This window comes from Haemaphysalis longicornis, unplaced genomic scaffold (genome assembly GCF_048455015.1).
Source record: "Haemaphysalis longicornis isolate Haplotype H1 unplaced genomic scaffold, Haemaphysalis longicornis Haplotype H1 scaffold_4, whole genome shotgun sequence".
Lineage (NCBI taxonomy): Eukaryota > Metazoa > Arthropoda > Arachnida > Ixodida > Ixodidae > Haemaphysalis > Haemaphysalis longicornis.
The window spans coordinates 226,451,702-226,476,303 of NW_027526361.1; the positions used below are offsets into that span (position 1 = coordinate 226,451,702).

At 43.6% G+C, this 24,602-nt stretch overlaps 1 pseudogene; it reads left to right on the plus strand.

Annotated features, from left to right (window-relative positions):
- The first annotated feature begins 18,429 nt into the window (after positions 1 to 18,429).
- Positions 18,430 to 24,602, plus strand: part of LOC144180248 (cytochrome P450 4V2-like) — a 22,442-nt pseudogene continuing 16,269 nt past the window's right edge.

Sequence of the window (24,602 nt, forward strand, 5' to 3'; positions counted from 1 at the left end):
GCGCTTCGGCCGTTTCCGCTTGCGGCGCCACACACAAACCACCCTCGGTGTTGCCTAGCAAGGCGTTTTCTTCCTCGCGAGGCGTTCTTTACGTCTATCAACTTGCCTGAGAGTCTTCGATCTTCAGCCGAACGACGTTGGGTAGTAACGTTCCTCTTTGGCTCCCGTCGACCCAGCCAGATGGCTTTCAACACCGCAGTATTCATGTTCCGTTTGCTTCCCAGCATTTTTCGAAGTGGGGGCACGCTATTAGTAAAAATGCGGGAAGTGATGCGTACCAAAGTTCGTTTTCTAATAATTCCTGAATAGCACTATGTTTGACTGCTTTTTTTATGTTGAACGCATGTGCATGGTACAACATAAGATGTGTTCGGAAAATAAATTTCAAGAAAACATAGCACAGGATGCGATACAAAAGCATATATTTTATGGTGAAATCGGAAGCGGCCAAGTTCAAGTACTGGGACGCTTGGTATTCAATGAACCTTACGACAAACAAAGGCACAGTGCGAGAGTAGCTGAAACGCATAGCTGGTGTTCTTTCTAGATGGGGTTTCAGTGCGGGAGTGCGGAGTCTATGTAGATCACATAAACCATTCTAACATAGATTGCATTTGAGCCAACTATACTACAGTGGCAGTCGTAGGTGGTAAGCGAAGCTCTAGGGGACAAGGGAAAGCCGGTAGACGGGAACATGACAACGAGCATAACGCGGCCTTCCAGACCGAGACGAGAGCATGATTCATGACGCAGTAAAGAAAGACACCTGTGTTCGTAGTAATCAAATATTCTACAATTTTTTGCGCTAATAGTGTGAAAGCTCTATGGAGTAACACGCATTATGCACGATAAAATACCTATTATGTAAGAAAAATATCCAGCTTTGTCCAACACGAAAACTTTCATTTTTACAAGAAAACATCTCATTACACATGCTCTCGTCGCACGTCTTGCGCTCAGTGACATGTCCGCGTCCTACGGTGAACGCCTTTCCGCGGTGAAGAGCTGAAGCAGGTTGGGGCATGTAAGTGATCCGCATAGGCCCCTTCGTTACCGTGTATGCGGGCAGGCATAACACAATGGCAATGTGTTCTCTTTTGGGAAACTCCTGCCATCCTGATAGCTCTCGGAAGAGGTGTATCGAACACAGTGCTGTGTGCACCCGTTTGATGGCGGATGTCCTCTGTGACAGGCATCTCCTGTTCCGCCAGCTTCCTTGGGGTAGGGCTACCGTAAACGATACCGAGCAATCGTGAGTAAGGGCGCCAGCACGTTACATACCTGTAATATTGGCGTTACCAGGCGCCCATAACAGGAGCACACTTGGCGAGACTTGCAATGGGGCTGTTGTAGGCGTTGTCAGATGAGTGGAGTATGAGCAACCTGCTTCAGACAGTAGATCACCACCAAGGAGCCGAGGAGGACGAGGTGGGTGTCTATCGACTACGTACCATAATCCGTCGTAAAAGCCTGAAATCTGAACACACTCGGAATTCATTTTACAGAGGAGTAGGACAGACTTCCATCTAATACCCCTGCCACACGGGAAAGTTAATATCATTCCCATCGAATGTCATTCCTTCAAAATGACACTTTTTTGCTGCCATACAAGAAAATGTAACGACATTGGATTAAAATGACATTAGAGACCTAATGAGTTTGAGGGAACCCATTCGACTGCGTTCTGCCAGCAAATGTATTATTTCTACAAGAGATTCGGTTGGAATACCCACCCAAATCAGAATACTGAATCGTCAGTACGCATTAAAATGTGTTAAAATTGGTATAATTTTAGTCATTTATTTATTTTTATGAAACAAGCCAAATAGAGTTATGAAAAAGAAAATGGTGGGCGCCGGCAGTCGTGTTTGTTCATATGCTCCATGCTGGTGCTACGGCACTGTTTAATTGTGTTCATTAGGTTGCTGGAGGGTGCAGTAAAGGTGTTTAAGCTCTTTTCGCAAATATTGAAGCTGTTACTAAAATATTTTCTCTACGCAAGCTTTCTTCCCCATAGAAACTGTGATACATTGCAAATGGCGTTAATTTTGGCCGTGATAGCAGCGCGTCAAAAAAATGACATTAAGTACAACGAATGACAATCGATGGGAATGACATCAAATTTGTCGTGTGGCTGGGGTATTCGTTTGGATAACATACGCTTTTAATAAAAAAAAAGGACGTTAAAGGGTAATAACGGCGGTATTTACTACTCCTTACGAGCCTTACTACCCCGCGGTACGTTACGTAGGCTCTGCCACTAGCAACTCCATGGTTAGCAAACTAACTGTGTGTAGGAAGTGGTATGCACTAGCGTAGGGTCCGGCTTATGACTAGGTTATGCATGGCCAGTTGGGGGAGGCATGTAGCTCAGAAGGGTGTTATTGCTAGGACCTTACTAGTGAAAGTAGTGGTGCTTACTGCCGCCTTCAGTTAGTAACCCTGACTAGTGCTACATTTCGCTACCTCCAGTTACTCAGTACGTCGTTTATACTGGGAAAAGTAGCTTGTTAGTGTTCCCTTAGTGAATTCCGCAACCCTTTTTGAGAGTGTACGCCTGTAACACAAATGCAGGTAAAAAGGTTGGGACGGGTTGCATGTACTAACTCCTTACGAACTTTACTACCCCCTGATTTGTACGTAGATCCTGCCACTAAGTATGGAACCTAAATGCTATCGTTACTAGTCTAGACCATGCACTTATTAACTGCTTCTTGTTAGATGCTAACACTCACTGATAGTGACGAAATTTTATGAATTGTTTAACATAATAACTGCAGCACTTTTCTCACTCCACATCACCATAAAAAAGTTTTCGCAAATTCACATGCTGACTTGTATATGCTCACATTAAAATGCATAATTGTAAAATTACCCCTGAAATATATAATTTTTGTCACAAGCCCACTAACCCTATCAGAGGACGTTCCGCTGCTGGCTTTGAAATCAAGAGCGGATGTATTTTAAAGCAACCAAGTTATACTCACTCTCCTCGTGCATCTCGCTGGTCTTCTTGGTCAATTTATTCGTTGTTTAAGTGTGATATGTGCGTACTCAATGTGTCTATGTTCCTATGCTCGCTCAGCTGATCCGCATTGTCGCGCGTAGCTTTTTACGAGTTCATGCATGGCCAGTTAGCAAAATCACCAACTGCCTAGTGTATACTGTAATAAGTAACTGCTTAGTGTTCTGTTAGTAAGTACCACGGCCTTTTTTAAAGAATGATAGAGGTATTTTACGCTGCAACGCTACTGATTCATCTCAACATGGCTTCTGTGTATAAAACCAAGACTGTCGAGAACAAAGTTATTTGGAAGTGATTAAGGGCGCACTTCTTCCTCCTTCTACCGCATCCTGAAGAGATGGCTTGCGTTATTGGATGAGGTTATGGTTGTTCTGTGACGGAAGGTTGTCATAAAATTTTGGAGGATCCAACAGATCCGCATTGAAGCAGTCGTAGTCCCTGCATTGAAGACATATTTTGAAAGCCTCGCCACTCTCAGTTCTGTGATGAGCTCGGCATATGCGTTGACCTGGGCTCTCTTTAAGCGGCCACGAGGGCGTACTGTGAGGGAGACTGATGATTGCTCACATGGTGTGTCAAGACATGGTTTGTAGGTTTTCACGTTGGAAAGCCCTGAGGCTCTGGAGATAGGCCTCGACACCAAGCGGTTTTGAATCAGAGCGCACACAAGAACTCAGCTCATTTTGGTCTATGAACACCCGCGATTGGTGTGGGTCGTGAACTAGGCGAATGGTATCTTGCCGTATATTTTCAAACTGTGTGCGACATGCTGTAGCGGTGTCAGAATCATAAGTCTGCAGGCCGAGGAAGAGGGGCCTCAATGTTAACAAGTTAGATGGGTAGATGAGATCAAGAAGTTCGCGGCAATAAATTGGTCGCAGTTAGCACAGGACCGGGGATAATAGGAGAACTTTGCGAGAGGCCTTTGCCCTGCAGTGGCGTAGATAGGCTGATGATGATGACGATGATGGTGATGATGATGATGAGGAGGAGAAGGAGGAGCAGCAGCAGCGAACACACTGACCGTTTCTTCTCTGCAGTAAACGAGGGGAACTAGGGCGTATAAATTTGTCGTGAGGAAAAGGGTTCAAAACATTTACGCGCCATTATAGATTATGGCAGCCAGAAGCTGACATTACAGGTTATGTAGCCTTCTATGAAGAAGGGTATGTAGTCAAAGTTATGTTTTACTGGACGCTTGCTAAAATGTTTATATGCTCATTCCGCTTGATGTTGTGAACGAGGCCTCTGTTCAGTTTTTGGGTGCTGTTGCATGCGGCATATAGGGATCTACCACACGGCTAATCGTGGAGCGTATTCCACTGGTGGCACGAAGGTTTCATGCGCGGTCGTCAGTGATGTTCACTACGTTTGCGGTGGTGTAATGAAATCGGGCCGAATTAGTCAATCAAGCAGCAATTTTCGCAACACGTGCAGCGTTTTCGTAAAATTTTTTTAGAGGGTGAACTAATATCAATCGGCCCATTTCGGCCTGGCTCGAATGACGACGAAGTGCGAATAAAACAGCTGTTTGCACGACACGCTTTTTACACCAACACAGAAACTTGAGTGTTTGGGGTGATTCCTTCGTCAACTTTCTCAGTGGCGACGAAGAGGCAAGCGCACATGTTTCGGTGCTTGCAAGCGGCAGCCTATGAGAGCACGCTAGAAGAACTGGAAAGCGAAAAGCGGCGTTGCCAGGCTGTAGAGACCAGGACACCTGGAGGTGTTGAATTAGTGGAACGAGGGAAAAACAGAGCGAAATCCAGGCGTATGGGTTTCGGCCGCTTAACTTTTGAGAGGTCCGACTGGCACTTTGGCACGTCAGGGACCATGTCCCGTCTGCTTAATGCATCTGTGGAATTACGATGCACGTAATCGTTACTGTGGTAGCACGATTTTGGGTATATGAAGGGCTGTAAATCTGAATAACCCAGCCCGGGTGTACAACTTGGGCTTCACGTTGACCTCTTACTCATGTTTGGATATCTGGTGGAGAAGCTGCAGCGCTCAGCGTTAGCGGTCACGTGACTGTATCTGACACCGCGTTGTTGACATGAACATTTTTCATTTTTAAAACGAACATTTCTATGACTCGCTTGTGCCATCGCTTCGCCAGGACGCACTGCAGGAAAGCCAACTTACACAATGGGTTTCCACAAGGAGAGAAACACATCCCGCGGTCACAATCGAACCTCGGTCCCGCGCGTTATGGAGCCGACGTCTATCCCATTGCGCCGTTGCGGCACTGTCGAAGCAGTTTGAATTTCGGACGCTGACTTTGACTCATGTTGCGTAAGCTTCGCGTTTTAACTATCTTTCTCCTAACTCAGGGGCTTTGGTTCTTTCTTTTAGATGCGACTGCATCTCATTCACTCGCCTTGTCCCTCCATACGGCGTTGTCCGTCCACACCCCTCCCCTTACACTATAAAAAATAATAGTTAGCGGCGCCCGGTTTCGATCCCACGACCCTGTTGGCGGAACGCGAGGTACATGGTGCTCTTCTGACTGCGCTACAAAACCGAGACAGAATCAAATGCTACGAACGCGTCTTATATCCTTGACTCATTCAAACTACGTCAAGAAGCTACTGATACAACGCATGATGGGGCAATGATTAACAACTGCAATAAAAGAAAAGAAGCTCCCACTTACAGCAACAATGATGGAGCAAAGGTCGTTGCGACAGCGAAGCCCCAAGCATACCACTTAGAGAGATTGACCAAGATTGGACAATAAAAGATAATAATATACATAAAACATAATAATCATACGCGTTCCCGACACGTTTCACGCGATTTCAGAATCAATCCAATGGAAATACCAAGTGAACCCCACGATACGTCGCATCTACATAGGGTTCCCCTCACGGGGAGACAGAACGTGCAGCGCACGAGAGGGAATACAACGGTAGTTCCCTATGTACATGGCTTCGCCCACAACCTCAAAAAAATTGCAGCCAGGCAAGGTGTGTTTGTTGTCTGCAGTGCCCCCAACAAGGCGTATCAAATGTGCCGACGCGTAAACAACGAAGCAAGAGGGGAAACATGCACCACCAACCATCGAACAAAATACGCCGAATGCCAGAAGGAAGTCGTATACAGCATCCCATTATCATGCAAAAAAGTCTACGTGGGACAAACCGGAAGGTGCATTAATGACAGGGCACGTGAACATGCCGCCTCAGTCAAGACAACGTCATCCGGCCACTTATCATCCCATTGCCGCACTTGCCCCAAATTCACGGCGCACATCGACGAGATCAACGTGCTTCGAAAGAAACGCAATCGCCTCGCACGTGAAGTCGTAGAAGCAGTAGCCATCAGCAAGAAAGGTAACAAGTGCGTCAGCACAGCTTCCGTGGCGCTGACAAAGAAAGAACTGGAACTGCTTAGCGATTATCCCATTAACTAATCTCGGAAAAAGAGTGAAAGAGTGTCGCGCTGTGCCAATGTTGTGCAATGTTTCATGTATACAGGGTGTCCCAGCTATCATGCACCAAGATTTAAAAAAAGAGAAATAGCGTAACTCGAAGAAAACCTAGTGCATAATGTTTGCAGTACTGTGAAGAAGCGGAGAGTAATTTTTTCATTAATGAGACTTAATTAATTAATTGTAATTAATTATCTAACTCGAGAAATACTGCCCTAATCACTAAAGTGTCAATGAGGCACTTGTAGGTAACCACGAGGGGCATCTAACTGCGCTATTTTCAGCGACGAACTAATTGCGTACTCATTTATTCTGACTGATAAAGGAAACCCGCGAAATATGAAAAATACCACGTGACGACGCTTACGCGTGCAATGTAAAGCAGCGTCCCCAAACAAAGCTGATTGAAAGCAACTGCTTCGCGTGTTACCCGCCCGAAGAGACAGCGCATCACCTTGATAATAGCATGCATGGAAGGAGCAGCAGCAGCAAGATTCGCGGGACGCATGTGCAGATAAGGAACAAACTCGGTCGCGATTTCTTCATTCTTTCTTTTGTCCATTTCATTCTGGCTAACTCAGAGGCAGCCTGTTTGAGGGCGTTGCTTTACGGTGCGCGCGGAGGCGCCGTCACGTGGTATTTTTCATATTTCGCGGGTTTCCTTTATCAGTCAGAATAAATGTGTACGCAATTAGTTCATCGCTGAAAATACCGCAGTTAGATGCCCCTCGTGGTTACCTACAAGTGCCTCATTGACACTTTAGTGATTAGGACAGTATTTCTCGAGTTAGATAATTAATTACAATTAGTTAATCAAGTCTCATTAACGAAAAAAATACTCTCCGCTTTTTGTCAATAAACTCATGATAGTCAGCACTGTGTCCACTGTGTCTGTGTTTCCTTCCTAAGTCCTATCGTTTTTTTGTTCAAGCTGAAATTTCAAGTCGGTATAAGACGACGCCAGGCGTTAGTGCACACACAAGAGGCGGACGACTCGGCGCTTTAATTCCCTTTTACGAAAATGCGCCGACGCGTTTTTTGGAACGTCGCTACGTCAGTTACAAATAGGGGAACAGCCCAAACATAGACAAAACACAAGAAGAAGGTGACAACCACGAGCGCTGGGTGCGAGTTTGTTGTCTATGACAACCAGCACTCGTGGTTGTCAGCTTTTTCTTCTGGTGTTTTGTCTGTGTTTGCGCTGTTTCCCTATTTGTAATCATGCACCAACTCGCCCCAGACTTAACCCTTGCGCGCTACGTCAGCACGCCCCCTCAAATGCACACTAACCAAGCACAAAACCACTGCCAAATCGCTCACGCTTAGTGGCCTCTGCAGATCTCGTGTCGGGTTCTCTAGACTCCACGTCCTCTCGATGCCAACCATGTCGGCAGCGAAAGTTAACGTCCTGAACTTGAGCTTCTTCGCGCCGTCGAGGTTCGACGCCGCCCTCGTGAACTCACTGCTCTTCATCAGCGCCGTTCTGTCGTGTGTGCTGTTAGCGAGCCACTGCCGCCGATGGTTCCATACCTGGACCGTCCTTCGTTCTCTGCTGCCGGGCCCTGGTCCGGATTGGTGTCCACCGTGGTTCCTGATCGCCTCCTACTGGCACTACAAAAAGCAGCTTCCGGACCGAGCCACCTCTGGTGAGATGCTCTGATGGATCTAGATATTTCTACTTGATATTATTGCTCACTCGCATTGAACATCCGATGGAGAAACAAGGTTGTCAAAGATTTTGTTCGGAATTTGACGCGAGTAATTGGAGTCAGACCTTGCAGATACGTCACTGTCATTTCCGGAACGGGCATGCACATAGCGCGGGGCTTTAAATGTTGACTTCGCATAGGCCTATTGTACCACAATGCCCTGATGGACAATTTGGAGATTCGCCCTGTACATTTTTATTGACGACCCACAATTGCGCTCACGGGTCTTTTTTTTGCTGAAGTGGTCGAGGGTTTTGCGCACCCAATGTGCTGAAAGTGTTGGCTGGAAGTAAGTATAGTGTGAAGCATTTGGCGTACAACAGTTGGCCTATATGATTAAAATCCGCAGCTGCAATTAACCAAACCAGGTTGGATAAAACACGCTGGCGGAGAGTCGAATCTGGGCCATGGCTCGACAGATGTGCCCCCACCTTTTCAGTGAGTCATATATTGGCTTCTAATTTAAGAATAGCCATCGCTAGACCCAATCTAATTACCGAGATTTTGAGATTGAATAAATATTTCTAAACTATCTATTCTAGTCTCTTTGTTATACGCAGCAGAAAAAGCAGAAAAAAAACAAACAATGCCACAGTATGACCTCGCTCACTGCGCCTGTATTGCCGGAAGGCGCCAAAAACCCCGTAATTTACATTCCATTCCACGAGCCTACTTAGCCTTAAATACTATTATTATCTCGCAGTAGGCATTACTCCTCATCCTTACTTTTGTTGCAATATATTTTCTTCTAGTGTGAAACCTCTATACAGGACTGTGCGTCTTTTTTAATTATTTTTATTTATTTATCCATACTGTCAGCCCATTGTTGGGCTATTACAGGAGTGGAAGGGCACAATACACTTTGGTTACAAGAATGAAAAAGAAAGTACATCTCCCGAAATGGGAACGCAAAATACTCTTGGGAAATGCAACATTAAGGGAACAATAAAATTTTCAATTATCATGTCGTTGGTTGCGGGAGGCCAGGTAGTAATTTCTGTACAAGGCCAAATTTATCTTCCCCTACGTAGGTGCAGCTGTGAAATATTCGGAAGGTTCTAAAAAATTTCTCCCTCTCTTGATTCTATTTAAAGTAGCTCTGCGAAGTTAGTTACACGGGGTTAACGCAGATTAGGAAGTTCTCGGGCTTGATCACTATAAGTAAAAATACAGGAAGCGATATTTATAGTGTCGCCTCTTTCTATAGCTTCCTCAAATGCGCTCTGAAACACCCCTTGATGATTCAAAAGAAACAGCGCTGTCATCTCTCACGACACTTCTTTCAAACACCACAAGTTTTAATGTTTGTAACCCCGTTTTTTCTTTAGAATAGCCGACCAAATTTTGCAGGTTAACGCGTCACTGTCGCGTTTACGAATCAGGGAGCGGGAAGTTTCTGCTTTTGGACAACCTTTTGTGCACTTCCATGCGGGGTAGACATACTTTCCCGGTCGGCGAGTTGCATCGACGCCCACGTGTTTGTTTAATTGGCCCCGAATCCATCACACTTACTTGCGACCGCATTCGTCTAATAATCTCTTTTAACTGCTTTGTCTCACGTCTCATTCCAAGACACCAGCGCCTCTTGATGAAATAGGCGTGCATGTAGCTTCAGTGGGGACTATTGTTTTGCCATGCACCCTCGCATGGTGGTCCCTCGTCCATTCTGAGCCAGCCATCGGAACATCTCATTGAAAAGTTCGTACAGGAGCATTTGCTAACCCGCATTCTCTAACGGCTCTTAACTGTTGTTTTCGATGCATACACAACGTAGGAGACAATTTAAAGGTGGAAGTACAATGTAACCGGCGCATTCTCCGTACCCATTCAAAATGACCTCGGCAATACGTTGCGGACGTGATCCTTTCTTTCTAGAACATTGTTCGTGGGAAATTAATAATTTAGTATGCATCATATTGGCATTTTTCACTTTGAAAATACCGCTCATCGACATAATCGCGGAATAAAATAACACACAGCCTTCTGTATAGAAGGGTCTTAAATTACAGTTTTCAATACGCCCTCCAGGTACCAGCAAATTCACTCTCTTACGATCGATTCCGCGAACCGTGACGTATTTCAGGTCCAGGGAAACAACATTTTCTTTGCAGTATATCTGAGTAGCCTAGCGACATACCGAAATAAACTATTTATTTTGAAAATCAAAATTGGACAAGCGAAAATGCTGCAGTGCTCAGTCGCAACACCGTGAGTAGGTGGCCGTAAAGCCCTATGCAATTTCTTTTTCTGCGAAAAAATCGCTTATGCTGCGCACTCACCCAGAGAGCTGTTTTCAACCCTGACGAGAAGAAACAGCCCTTGGATTGGTGGAATGGACTATACATTGCATAAAGGACCAAAGAATTTAAAGAGAAGCTATGAAGTTGTGTCCCGCCATTCAGCTGAGCGAAACGTATACGACGGCCAGGGATATTTAAAATAAATCTTACGTTTCTTTGCTTCGCTATAATTTGGTTTGAAATAAACGTGTATAAGAATTGTTCTTGAAGCATTCTTTCCTGAGAGCAGTCAATCTCGGACATATCGAACTCTAAGGGGGTCAAAAACTAGTTCGATATATCGATAACTCGATATATAAAACATATTCTTTTGCATAGGATTTCCGAGGAGATGTTTGGACTGTTCGATAAATGCAATTATTCGACATACAGTAATCCCTCGTTATAACGAAGGCAGCTTGACGGCGAAGAATTTTGTTATAAGCGGTATTTCGATATATTTATTTATTTATTTATTTATTTTAATACCTCAAGGGCCTCCGCAGTGGTGGCATTACATGAGGGGTGGTACAAAAATACACTTGGTACGAGCATAGAAGGGTGACATTAGCTCCATGATAACAAAAATAAAATGCACAACGTTGGATCCAAAAAATGTACAAAAATGTAAACTTCAGCGGACACGGATATAGTATCAATACGCAATGCATTAGCGGTAAGGCTGAAGCACAAATATGATGAAAACAACGAATAAAAAGAATAAGCTGGAAATAGCAGACATAAAGCGAAGGGCATCAAACAAAGAAACGGCACCAATATATCACACAATCCCGGGCGCTGTAAGCGACGACTTGAACTGGTCAAGGTTTCTTAATTGAACCACGTGATCTGGAAGATTGTTCCATTCCTTTGTAGTGTGAATAAAAAATGACTGCGCAAACGTGTTAGTACGGGGGCGAGGGTATGTTACTTGTAGTTCATTATTGCTTCGGCTAGATGCATGGGGTTTCGGCACGATGTAATTGTTGGGTGATAAAGAATGATAAAACCGGTGAAATAATGCCAGCCTCGCAAGCTTCCGGCGGTGGCTGAGGAGAGGAAGAGCTACGCGTGATTTCAGGTCTGTGACACTAGTAAATGATGAGTAGTTCGAGAAAGTGAATCTAACGGCGCGGTTTTGAATTGCTTCTATGTTATCGGTTAGGTACTTCTGATGCGGATCCCATATGGCGGCTGCATACTCTAATTTAGGGCGGATTAGGGTTTTATAGGCTAGCAGTTTTAAGTGAAAAGGAGCAAGTTTCATTGTACGCTGCAGATACCCAAGAGATTTACTAGCGCTGGCGATTAACTTGTTTATGTGGACGGTCCAGGAGAGATCATTCTTGATGTGAACACCTAAGTACTTATAAGACTTTGTGGATTGTAAGGAGGAGCCTGACAGTGTGTAATTAAAAGTTAACGGACTCGCGCGTCGTGAAAAAGACATTAATTTGCACTTGGAAACGTTTAGTGACATTTGCCAACTTTTACACCAGTTTGCAATAGTAATTAGGTCAGATTGTAAAGTAAGTTGGTCTTGGTTACAAGTAATTTTGGCATACAGCACACAATCATCTGCAAAGAGACGAATGTTGTTAGTAATGTCGGAAGGCAGATCATTAATATAAATAAGAAACAGCAGCGGGCCAAGTACCGCACCTTGTGGCACGCCGGAAAGAACAGGGGTTGTGTTAGATTGCGCGGCATTTACTACTACGAATTGCTTTCTTGTTCTGAGGAAGTTTTCTATCCAGTTGAATACAAATGAATCTAGATTTAGCAGCGATAGTTTGTACATTAGACGGCGATGAGGTAACTTGTCGAATGCTTTTTCAAAATCAAGGAAAATTACATCTGTTTGGATATTGCTGTCGAGATTAACGTGTAAATCATGGGTGAAGGCGGCAAGTTGTGTTTCGCACGATAGTCCCTTACGAAACCCATGCTGTGAGATAGAAAGGAAGTTATTGCGCTCGAGGTGATTTATGATATGCGTGAAAATTATATGTTCCATAATTTTTGATGGAACGGATGTTATTGAGATGGGTCGATAGTTCAGAGGTGATGATCTGTTGCCACTCTTAAAGGTAGGAACAATCTTCCCTAGTTTCCATTTAATGGGAACACAGCTAGATGACAAGGATTGAGCGAAGAGCAAAGCAAAAATGGCACTGACAGGAACCTTAACATTTTTCAGAATTTTTGAGTTTATTTCGTCTGGTCCGGTGGCGGACGACAGTTTCATATTTTTAATTATGCTAAGAATTCCGCTGGGCGTGATGGAAATCGGGGGCATCGCTTCTGAAATTACTGGTTGCGAGGAGCGGGAGGGGTTCATATCTGTTTCTGTCGTGAATGCTGAAGAAAACGCCCTGTTCAGTGTGATAGCAGTGTCTCTATCGGTTAGTTCATCATTCTTGTCGTCATAGAGCCTTATCGCGGTTGGAGGAGATGGGTTGACGGCCTTCCAAAATTGCTTCGGGTTATTTTTTAACATATTTGTTAGTGTTATCTCGAAGAAGTTTTGCTTGGCAGCGCGAATGGTTTTTGAAAGCTTTTTTACCGCACTTTGGTATGCTTGCCACGTGGGGCGATCATTTCTTGCCTTTGCTTTCCTAAACAATCTTTTCTTTCTACTTATTTCCTTTTTAATGGAGTTAGAGAACCAAGGCGCTGACTGTTTGCTTTGAATAGTTACCGTTGGAACACATTTGTCAATTAATTCTTGCATTTTATCAGAAAACAGCTTCCAGTTTTGTTCTACTGAGCGGTCGCAATAACCTTGCTCGAAAAAAGAATAGAATTCTTCGAGTTCAGCGGTAAATCTTTCATAGTTGCCTTTTTCATAAAGTTTAATGTGCTTCCTCGTCGGTTTTTCTGTCTGAAATGATGATTGAAAGAATGCCAAGATAACTTTATGATCGCTAATTTCCTTTAGGTAATGTACTGCCTGGATACAACTTGGGTCGGACATGAGGATCAAGTCAAGAATGTTGGCAGTGTGCGTGGTCTTTCTCGTAGCTTGGGTTATTATTTGCGTTAATTGAAAATTTTGAAGTGTAGCTAGGAATTGGCTGGACTCCCCAGTGGTTCCATTGAATTGATTAGACCAGTCAATAGTAGGGTAGTTAAAGTCGCCGCATATTATTAAATTGGCTGCGGGATATTTTTTTCGAATAAGGTCAAGGGAATCATTAAAGTGCGTGCAAAAATCGGCATCTGGTTTTGGGGGGCGATAGCACGCTCCGATAATAGTGAGGTTTGATCGGGTTCGGCAAGCTATGTAGATTATCTCTAGGGGGCTTTGTAATTCTATTTTGAAGTGACTAATTGAATTTTTTATTCCAATTAGAACACCCCCACCTCGGTTTAGTAAGCGGTCTCTACGGTAAAGAGCAAAACCGGGCAAGTACGGAGTAACTTCTGAGTCGGCAATATGTGATGAAAGCCATGTTTCTGTAAGAATGACGAAATCGCAATCAGCTGATTGGATTACGGCGGATAGTTCTTCGCGCTTGGGAAGAACACTACGAATGTTGGTATAAAGAATCGAGTATGTGACGTCAGTAGTAGATATAGAGGCATTCTGCGGCGGGTTACGGAGGGGTGAATGTGGCAGATGAGGTTTTGAGATATTTTCCTTTTGCTAGCTACCTCGTTCTGTCGTTTCTTTCACCATTTTATGCACAGTGTCATAGTAGTATGTCTTCTTTCCAATGATCAGTTTTTTGTAGCGTAATATAACCGACCGCTCGAGAAAAGCTAAAGCAGTTGAGCTATAATTGCGCCTCAACTGCAAAGCACCAAAACACACTATATTCAGTGAAGACAAACATTATTCATGTGCAAAAGGGAAGTGAGTTTTGGCCGTTTCAAGTTCTTGCCAGGCATGAGCAACCCCTGCTCCAATTTGACCAAGCATTGCATAAGGCCGTGGTCGCCTCCCATTAAGAGGACAGTGACCGTTGACCGTGGCCAATTGCCGGCGTGCGGGCGTCACGGAATGCTACGTGAGTTTCGCGCTGGAAACCGCCGCAAATGCCGTGGCTACAGTTCAGGGTTGGGCTTGTTGCGCTAAAAAACGATTACCTGCTCAGTCGTGCTACACAGCGCACTCATAAAACTGACAGGTTTTGCACTAGAGGTTTAGCATGATCGCTGAGCAATTTTTCCTCCGGGTGTGCAGCCGCAAAGTTTGCAAAACAAGCGCTTATCGGCGGCCCATCGTCGACGGCACTGCTAATTCTACGATTGGAGTGTATGTGTTCGCGGACCGTCGCGCCCAGGCTATTAACCAATGTCTAGGAACAAAATTCAACGACCGCACCACGAATTTGGACCATTTGTCTAAAGTCGGATGACGCAAATCAAGCACGAACCGGGTAGAGAAAATAGCCAGAGAGAGACCAACTTGCGTTGACCCGCCATTTCTGTAGCCTGACCCTCCGCGCGGTCGCCGCCGATCGGCGACGCCACCGCTCGACTGTTCGCGCTAAGCGGGTCAAGCTCTTCTTGCGCTTCGAGTAATGCGGCCTAAAATGCATGCGTTTGGGGCGGGAACATAAAAAGTTTCGAATAAACCGACATTTCGAGTAAAGCGATTTCGTTATAACAAGGGATTACTGTATCTGGGTTTGATATATGCGGGATCGACTGTATTGTACTCTTTAGATTTGAGCTTTATTTTTGAAATTTCTCTATCAGCGGATGAAAGATAATAAAATTGGTATGTTTTCGAAATATATATTCCTGGAGTTGGTCTCCTTGTACACGACACCTCTCGCGAATTTTCATCGCAACATAAAATGTGTGCGCCACGCGAAGCGAAATTTTCTTTTGTAATTTGTACATTGCACTTACTCACCTGGAGGAAGAAGAAAGTTGGGATAGTAGGTATATACTGAAAAGCGTAAATCGTAGTATTCTTTTGGTACCTGTATGTACTAACGAAATTGTTACATACTGGCAAGCGACAAGACCGCAACGAATGGTGGACAACTGCAAGGTGCCCTTGTCTGTGTTCCTTTCTTTCACATGCCGTTCCTTCTGTGCTCTATCATCTTTGGCATCAGAAAGGTAGCTGATATCCCGATTCTGCTCCTTATGCTGTTCAGCAAAGCGCATCCTGCTCATCACTTTTGAGAGGAGAGGTTTAGCGAAGCTCCGCGTTGGCGCATAATAACGGGTAATGGTCATATAACCGAAGACAATGTCTAGAGTGATGTCCGACGGCGCTTTAGCTCCGCGCTGCAGTCATGACTACAGTGCTGTCCGGCGACATTTGAATTAAGACCAGGCTAGCTCAAAAGAGAGCGTCTGCCGTTTGTTAGGTTAGTTTAGGAAGTTTCAAATTATTACCTTGTGTTCGTTAGGTTGTGTGGATTAGTTTACGCTAGGTTATGTTATTTATTTATTTATTTAATACATACTGCGGACCACAGTTCGGTCCAAGCAGGAGGGCATGGTACAATGCAAAGAGCAGTACAATAAAACATACAAAATAAAACAATGCACAGTTGCCCAGTATCGCAAGTACTTCATTCTGTTACCTGGTTCCAGTCTGAAATTGTGCGTGGAAAAAAAGAAAATTTGAACTTGTCCGTCCTCGTAAAGTACGCAGTTAGTGCATTTGGTTGGTGATGTCTTGTCGGCCTTGTGTTGAATGGAGAAAGAAAAGGGGTTGGGTCAAGGGCAAGATTGCGATTATATAAAAGAGACAGAAAATCAAGGCGGGACTTCTTTCTACGATCCTGAAGTGTGGGAATATTATTAGCTAGCATTAGGTCAGAGGGGGAGTCCGTTCACAAAAACCTAGAACAAACAAACCGAATGGTCTTCCGCTGAATCCTTTCAAGTTTCTTAATGTTTTGTTTAGTATGGGGGTCCCACACGATACTCGCATACTCCGGCTTCGGACTAACGAAAGAAAAATATCTAAGAAGCCTAACGTTTGGAGGAGAATATCGGAGCTTATATCTTAAATAGCATAATTTCCGGAAGGCAGAGAGCAAATATTATCTATGTGCAAGTTCCATGATGAGTTGTTTGTTAATGTAACGCCGAGGTACTTATAGCTGTCTACTTGTGTGAGTGCAGACGATCCTAACTTACACACGTGTTCACTGGGGTTTTTCTTTGTTGTTACACAAAGATATACACTTTTTTCAAATTTAATTCCATTCCTCATTCTACGCACCACTTACGCTTGTTTTCAATGTTTTTGTCGAGTTCGTTCTGATCATTAGTACTAATGTCTTCCCGAAACAGAACACAGTCGCAGCGAACAATCGAATTTGAACAGTAGGGTCAACAACAGTTACTAAATCGTTAATATACAACAGTAAAAGCAATGGTCCCAAAACACTACGTCGTGGAACCCCAGCGGTGACACGAAGACACCGAGATTGTTCTTCGTTAGTTTTACAACCTGTTGGCGGTTGGATAGGTAGGCTACAATCCAAGAAACAAAAATATCCGGAATGTGAATGTTTTTAAGTTTTGCTATTAACTTGTCATGTGGTACCTTGTCGAAAGCTTTTTTGAAATCTAGAAATATAGCATCAATTTGGCCATTGTTGTCAAGACACGCTGCAAACGAATGAATTATTGTCACTAATTGGGTTACCGTGGAATAACATTTTCTAAAACATGTTGAAAATTTGTTAGTACGGCATTTTCGTCTATAAATTAAAAAATCTGTTTGGAAGTAATATGTTCAATGATCTTGCAGCATTTAGACGTTAAAGGTATCGGACAGTAATTTTGAAAGCTGGACCGGACACCTTTTTTAAAAACAGGAAGAATCAGAGCCATCGTCCAGTCACTCGGTAGCTTCCCAGTGGACAAAGAAGTGCGAAATATTACAACCAGAAACTTAGCAAGTAGTTCGGCATATCTGCGTAAAAAGACGTTTGGAATTTGGTCTGCACCACAAGAAGACTTGGTTTTCAAATTTAATGGCAAAAATAGTACACAAGAGTAAGATTCGTCCAAGAAGGACGTCATTATCGTCCAAGAAGGACGTCATTCACCCCACCCCCTGACATCACACCGATATCAGCGCCACTGGACCCTTCAAAAAGAAACTCCTGGCACCTGTTCCTTGGGATTCGCGGCTGTTGGCTGCCATGGCTAAGTCCGCTGTCACCACAGATTGGCACCGTCCTCGTATCGTCCAAGAAGGACGTCATTCACCCCACCCCCTGACGTCACACCAATATCAGCGCCACTGGACCCTTCAAAAAGAAACTCCCAGCAACTGTTCCTTGGGATTCCCGGCTGTTGGCTGCCATGGCTAAGTCAATTTTTTTGATGTTCTAGGAGCCCTTGCCTCGTGCCGCCTATTCCTGCCTGGCCGCCCGCTGTCACCACAGATTGGCGCCGTCCTCGTTATCGTCCAAGAAGGACGTCATTCACCCCAACCCCTGACGTCACACCGATATCAGCGACATTGGACCCTTCAAAAAGAAACGCCCGGCAACTGTTCCTTGGGATTCACGTCTGTTTGCTGCCATGGCTAAGTGAACTTTTTTGATGTTCTAGGTAGGCATGTCGCATTGCCCCTTTTCTTGACTTGTGTCACCAGCCTATGGGTGGCCGCTGATCCCCACTTTGAGAAGTGTTTCTTTTCTGTGTCGAAAGACGTGTCATGGGTATAGACTTGTCCACGTACCGTGCGCGAATTGGTAGATTTGTCTCTTGCCGAGGGCCCACAAGCTCCATCAGTGCTCGCTTTTCTGCTGCGTCAATCCTTTTGCGCACTGTATGCCTGAGACCTTCGTTCTTGCTTCTAAGCACGTGCTTTGCGCTCCTGCTCCTTTGCGCAGGCGATGTGGAAGCAAACCTCGGTCTTAAGATTGATGACGTTTTAGCTCTAATGAGGGAATTTCACGGTTAAACAACGGCTACCCTGGCAGAATTGAAGATGACATTCACAGTAAATACGTCACGAATTCTTGTAACTGAGGGCGACCTAAAAAAATGGCGCAGATTGAGACCAAGTGCGAGGACGTAGGTGTCTCCGTCCGTGAAGTCAAATCGAGCATAACCAAGGTAAGCGAAGAACTGACTGACGTAGTGGACGACATGAGTAACAGAATGAGAAGAAACAACCTTATAGTCCGAGGTCTTCCTGAGACCGAAAAGGAGGGTTATGAGGAATCAGTAAACATAGTGAGAGTTCTTTTCGACATACATTGAAGTACAAACTGGCGATATTGAACGCGCTCATGGGGTAGGTAAGCGGCGTCCCGACTTTGATAGACCTATTATCGTTAAGTTTCTTAACTTCAAGTCCAAAACCGACATTTTGCGCAATGCCCCCAAACTGAAGAACCTCGAGTACCCGAAATTTTGGATAGATGCAGATTCCTCGCCTAAAGTGCAATTAGCGCGCAAAAAAATTGAGGGAATTTGCTAAAGAAATCCGCAAAGGAAACGAACGCTTTTCGCTGCGCTTCAACTGCCTTTACATTTGGGATCGCATGTTTCGATATGACTCAGGCACCGACAGTATTGTCGAGGTAACCACTAACCGCGAATTCTCAACGGATGTCGCAAACCCACAAGGCGCTATTGTACACGTGCCCACGTTACACCCTGCTTCCGCAGGTTGACAATCGGTTTCACTTAATCGAAAACCAACGGCTAGATCTGATTTATCAGTGCTGTTAGCGAATTAACGAAGCATCTTCAGCAAGCTCGGTAACCTAAAAACACTTATCTACACGTGTTCGGGTGACATAATCATTGGTTCGGAAACGTGGCTGTGCGACGAAATTTCAAACAGTGAACTCAGCTTTCCTACACAGTTTGCCGATTTTAGCAAGGAGGGAGCAGTATCTAGAGGAGGAGGAGTTATTACAGTAGCTAAAAAAGAATTCCAACCATCGGCTATGGTTTACGAAACACCCCTCGAAGTTATTTGGGTTACTGCACGGTCAGTCCATATCACTTTCGTTATTGGCGCGTGCTAACGTCCACCCGACAGTGGTCTTGAGTTTATAAACTTGTTAAACGATTCCCTCGAGTATATATCTGAACACTGTCCAAATTACGTCCTGATTTTAGGTGGCGACTTTAACTATCCCGGCATCGAATGGTCGGCCTCATCCGCTTTCTTCATTTGGCACATGTTCACCATTTGACCCAGTTAGTCGAAGAACCCACCCGGGCGTTAATATTTTAGACCTGCTTTTCACTACCCATCCTGGGAATCCCCTCACCCGCGTTCTGGAAAAGATTAGCGATCACAGGGTCGTTCACTGTTCCCTTTCCCTACCACGCGTCCATAGTGCTAAGGTTGTCAAGCACTTGTTGAACTTCGCATGCGCTGACACCGAGAGGATGAGTAGAATGTTTGAAGAATTTCTACCCAGATTCGAATCTGATTTTGGAAATCGCACAACAAATGAAAACTGGCACCTATTTTGTGACACTCTGAAACAAATAGAAGAATGCTGCGTCCCCAAATTAACCAGTAGCCCTAAAACTAATGATCCATGGTCACACGTGATGTAAAAAGATGTTTAAACAGGAAAAAACGTGCATTCAAAAAGGCTACGCGAACAAATTCACCGGCGGACTGGCTTCGTTATAAAAATATATCAAAGCAACCGGAAACTTCCATAAAAGAGGCCAAGGACAAATATTTCAACTACACTCTACCCAACCTTCTTAAATCCGATCCCCAAAAATTCTGGCGTGTGGTCAATCCTAGAGAAAGTCCTACTGATTCAGCACTAGTGAACAATCAAGGCGACATCTTATCAATACAGGAAAACGCTGAACACTTCAATATTCATTTTGCATCAGTATTTGCGGACAAACGTCCTCTAAATTTACCGATGCCGGCCAAACCTAACTTTCTCCACCCTTTTCTTTCAATTACCCTAACCGAAAATGGGGTTGCGCGTGCTATAGGACGTCTTCCTTGCAAAACGAGCCCGGGGCCTGATGGGATTAGCGGCAAACTTCTCAAATTAGAATGCCACAGATCAGCATACCTATTGACAATCATCTTTCAGCAATCCCTTGATACGGGCTGTGTAGCGGAGGATTGGAAATATGCTCATGTTAAACCTCTATTCAAAGTCCTCTCCTAAGAATTACCGGCCCATCTCGTTAACGTATATTTCTTGCAAGCTACTGGAGCATATTCTTCACTCACACATTATAGCTTACGCAAACGGAAACAACTTACTCATGGAGAACCAACATGGTTTCCGCAACAAGCACTCCTGCAATACCCAACTATTTGAACTGCTAACTGACCTCCATAAATCCATGCATAACTCTGTTCCTACTGATGCAATCTTTATAGATCTTTCTAAGGCATTCGATCGCGTACAACACAAACGTTTATTAGCCAAAGTCCGTCCGTAACCTTCAACTTTACGAAAAAACGACACAATGGATTTCGGAGTTCCTATGCAACCGACACCAATCAGTATAATTCAGCCATATAATTTCCAGAAAAAGCCCGATCAGATCAGGTGTTCCTCAGGGATCTGTGCTTGGCCCTTTATTATTCTTGGTTTACGTTAATGACATCGGATCTAACATTGCCTTTTCAATACGTCTATTCGCGGACGACTGTGTCGTATATAGGGAAATAACCAAACCAACCGACGTTTCTACCCTACAATCAGACCTAATAAAACTCCGGAGTGGTACCGATTGTGGCAAATGGAAATTAACATTTGAAAAACCAAACACATCAGATTTTCTTCTGGTACAACCAACCCTCCTCCCACATATGCAATTAATGACACCATAGTTGAGACGGTATCATCAATAAAATACCTTGGCGTTTTTCTAAGCTGTGATTTAACATGGAACCGTCATCTTGAGTACACTACTAATAAATCCTTTTAAAAACTCGGTCTCCTGAAGCATCGTCTTAAGTGCGCAAACGCGGACACTAAACTTCAGGCATATAAAACTTTGATCAGGCCTTCCTTGGAGTACGCGTCTACTATCTGACACTCTCATACGGCAATATTGACTGATATGCTCGAATCAGTACAAAATAAAGCAGCCAGGTTCATCTGTTCTTGTGACTCCAGTTATCAAAGCGTGTCATTACTAAAGCACAATTTGAACCTTCCTTCTCTTGCTATGCGCAGAAATTTGTCTCGCCATTCCTTTTTTCACTCTTTGTATAATAGTGACACAACTTTTCCCAGAAGCTTCATTCACCCTGCTCCTCACGTATCTGCTCGAACCGACCATGCGCATAAGATTAAACCAATATTTTCCCGCACTAAAAAATACCAGTTTTCACATCTTTCTTTGTGTATAAACGAATGGATGTCCTACCCTCAGCCATAGTCTCCCTCACTGATCCATCGCGTTTCAAATCTGCTTTATTGTCCTATTTAGAAGCCCGTGAAGACATGTAGCGATTCTTTTCGTGTAATGTGCATTACTCGTATTGAGAATGTGTGCTCGATTCTTTTCAAGTTTATTACATGCTGTTGTTGACTCACCACTTTGTTACAGTTCCCTCACCAAATGTATAGTTGACACTGTTGTACCCGGTTTATGTATCCCCCCTTAAGTAATGTCCTCTGGACTTTTAAGGTATATAAATAAAAAATAAATGTACAAAGAAAATATTCCTGGCAAATATAAAGGCACTAGCTGTATATATTCTTTCGATGTGCCAAAATCAGAGGTCGGTGGATTCACTCATGAGTCCACTCACTCAGACTCATTTGTACTCAAACTCACGTATGAGTTTGAGTTTGATTGAGCACGATGGTAGTGTGGCATGGTGAGTTTGAGCTTGAGTGAGTTTGAGCCCCACTTAGTTTGAGTACACCTGAGACTGAGTGAGTTCTGAATCCATTTTGAGCTTAAGTACATTTCAGGTCTGAGTACATTTTGAGTGCTGTGCACATTTTGAGTTTGAGTACATTTTGAGTTTTGAACACATTTTGAGCTTTGAGCACACTTTGAGTTTGAGTACATTTTGAGTTTTCAGTAAATTTTGAGTTCTGAGTACATTTTGAGTTTTGAACACATTTTGAGGTTTGAGTACATTTTGAGTTTGAGTACATATCGAGTTTGAGTACATTTCGAGTTTTAATGCATTTTGAGTTTGGAGTCCACGTGAGTTCTGAGTTTTGCACTCACTGTAAGTTTGAGTTTCAGTGAGCGCATATGTGGCGCTCAGCTATAAGTCTGAGTTTGAGTGAGGGGTGATTCGAAAATAAATTTGTGAGTGAGTATAAGTGAGCCGCGCCAGCTTTGCCGAGGTATGGCCAAAATACATACACCTAAATTACGAACATACTACAACAGGCTGTCTTTTTTGTTTCAACGCACCGACATTCTAAACAAAGTTGGAGACCAGATTGATTCAAATTACAGTAAAAACAAATTAAAAAAAATGCTTCCTAGGTCAGAATTTTCACTTCAATGGCTAAAACTGTCGATGTTGTTTAGACTTGTTTAATGCGCAGGATTTGAAGTAGTGTCTATCTTTAAAGCACAATCATAGTTCTGCTCCAATTGTCCAATTGTACTTTATTCTACTTTACTTTTATGTACTCTAACGTACTTTATTGTACCTTTCCCTTATTGTTCTTTATTGTTTAGTTCTCTACAAGGGGCTGGTATCTCTAATCACTCAAACATTTGATTTTCCAGCTTGACCATTTTGCTAGAGTCTCTGTAAGGCTTTTGTAGCCTTTAGTCCCAGCCTGCCTCCTCGCACTTCTCAGAAAATAAAATGTTTGAATCTCTGAAATAATGAATTTGTTTACGTTCACGGAGCTTGAAGCTGCACATTCCCTGCCAATTGCAGTTTGGTGGCCACCAGATTGGCCGGCCAAAGCTGCAAGCTGCAGTTGATAATTCTAAGCTAGCTCTAAAAAAAATGAAGGTAATAATAACTGCGTCAAAACCAGAATTAAACACATTGGAAGTCATGCAAAATGCATCAGGTAGATTTAATAAAATAATTTCTTTTTGCGGGCGAGAATGGCGTTACGTTTATAGAATTCTTACACCAGTACTGGATGGAAGCGGCTAATCCTTGAAATAAAAACTACTCTGGTGGTTTTCCAGCTTAGCCAATATACTGGATATATCAGACCCATTTCTCGCAATATTTTGGTTTTATTTCCGATGCGGCTATTTGACGGCAGTGTTTTCTGACCACTTATCGCCGAGGGGACCCATGGAGAGAAAAGGCCAGGATGGTCAAGTCCGGTTTCTCCTCTGAACACCTGGAGCACTGCATGAATGTGTTCAAGAAGAATGGGGCCATCCTTGGCAAACGCATCAAATCCATGACAGGCGAGTCACCGGACAAGCCAATCACCTGCTACTATACAATCCAGAAGTGCACCCTCGACGTCATTGGACGTAAGTAATGCTCTTAAGGGGAGATAAATATTTAACGCAAATCAAATTTTTACCAATGTGTAACGGTGGTACGTGGTAGCTACCTGTTACACATCGATTAATAAAAAAGAACCACAATTTTTCGTGTGTGTCGTATTAACCATTAATGCATGGCTGCCATTAATCAGCGCATTGTCTGCAATAAATACATCACGAGCATTGATCTCCGTATCATGTAGATAAACACATAAATAAAACAAAATTAGAATTCTCAGTCTAGTATCGTGGGTAGTATTTTCATAAGAGAAAACTAGCCCATTTAACCTAACGAGAAAGGTGGCTGAAAAGCCAAAATTGCGTACCGCTTTGACCGAGTCGGGATGGCGCAATCGAATAAACATCGGCTTCAACGCGCGACGGACCCAGGTTTGATGCAGATCACGGGAACTGTTTTTTCCCGAGCCGGTCGATGTGCCTCCGCTTGTTATTATTATTACTATTATTATTATTATTATTATTATTATTATTATTATTATTATTATTATTATTATTATTAGTATCTTGTTCCTGTTATTCGTGTATTGTGCTGATACTGCGACTGTAATTATCGTAGAATTTTTCTTTTTCTGCCACTTTTATCATTAAAAGTTGCCATATTCACTTCATGCGTCCATTTGAAACTGAAAATGTACGCCTCCCGAATCTTGTAAAAACTTTCTTTTCACTCACCCTTCCGTATAGTTACGCTTATTGTAAGATGTCTTCTTGCAATTGACCAGACATTACAGTTTCTATTGATT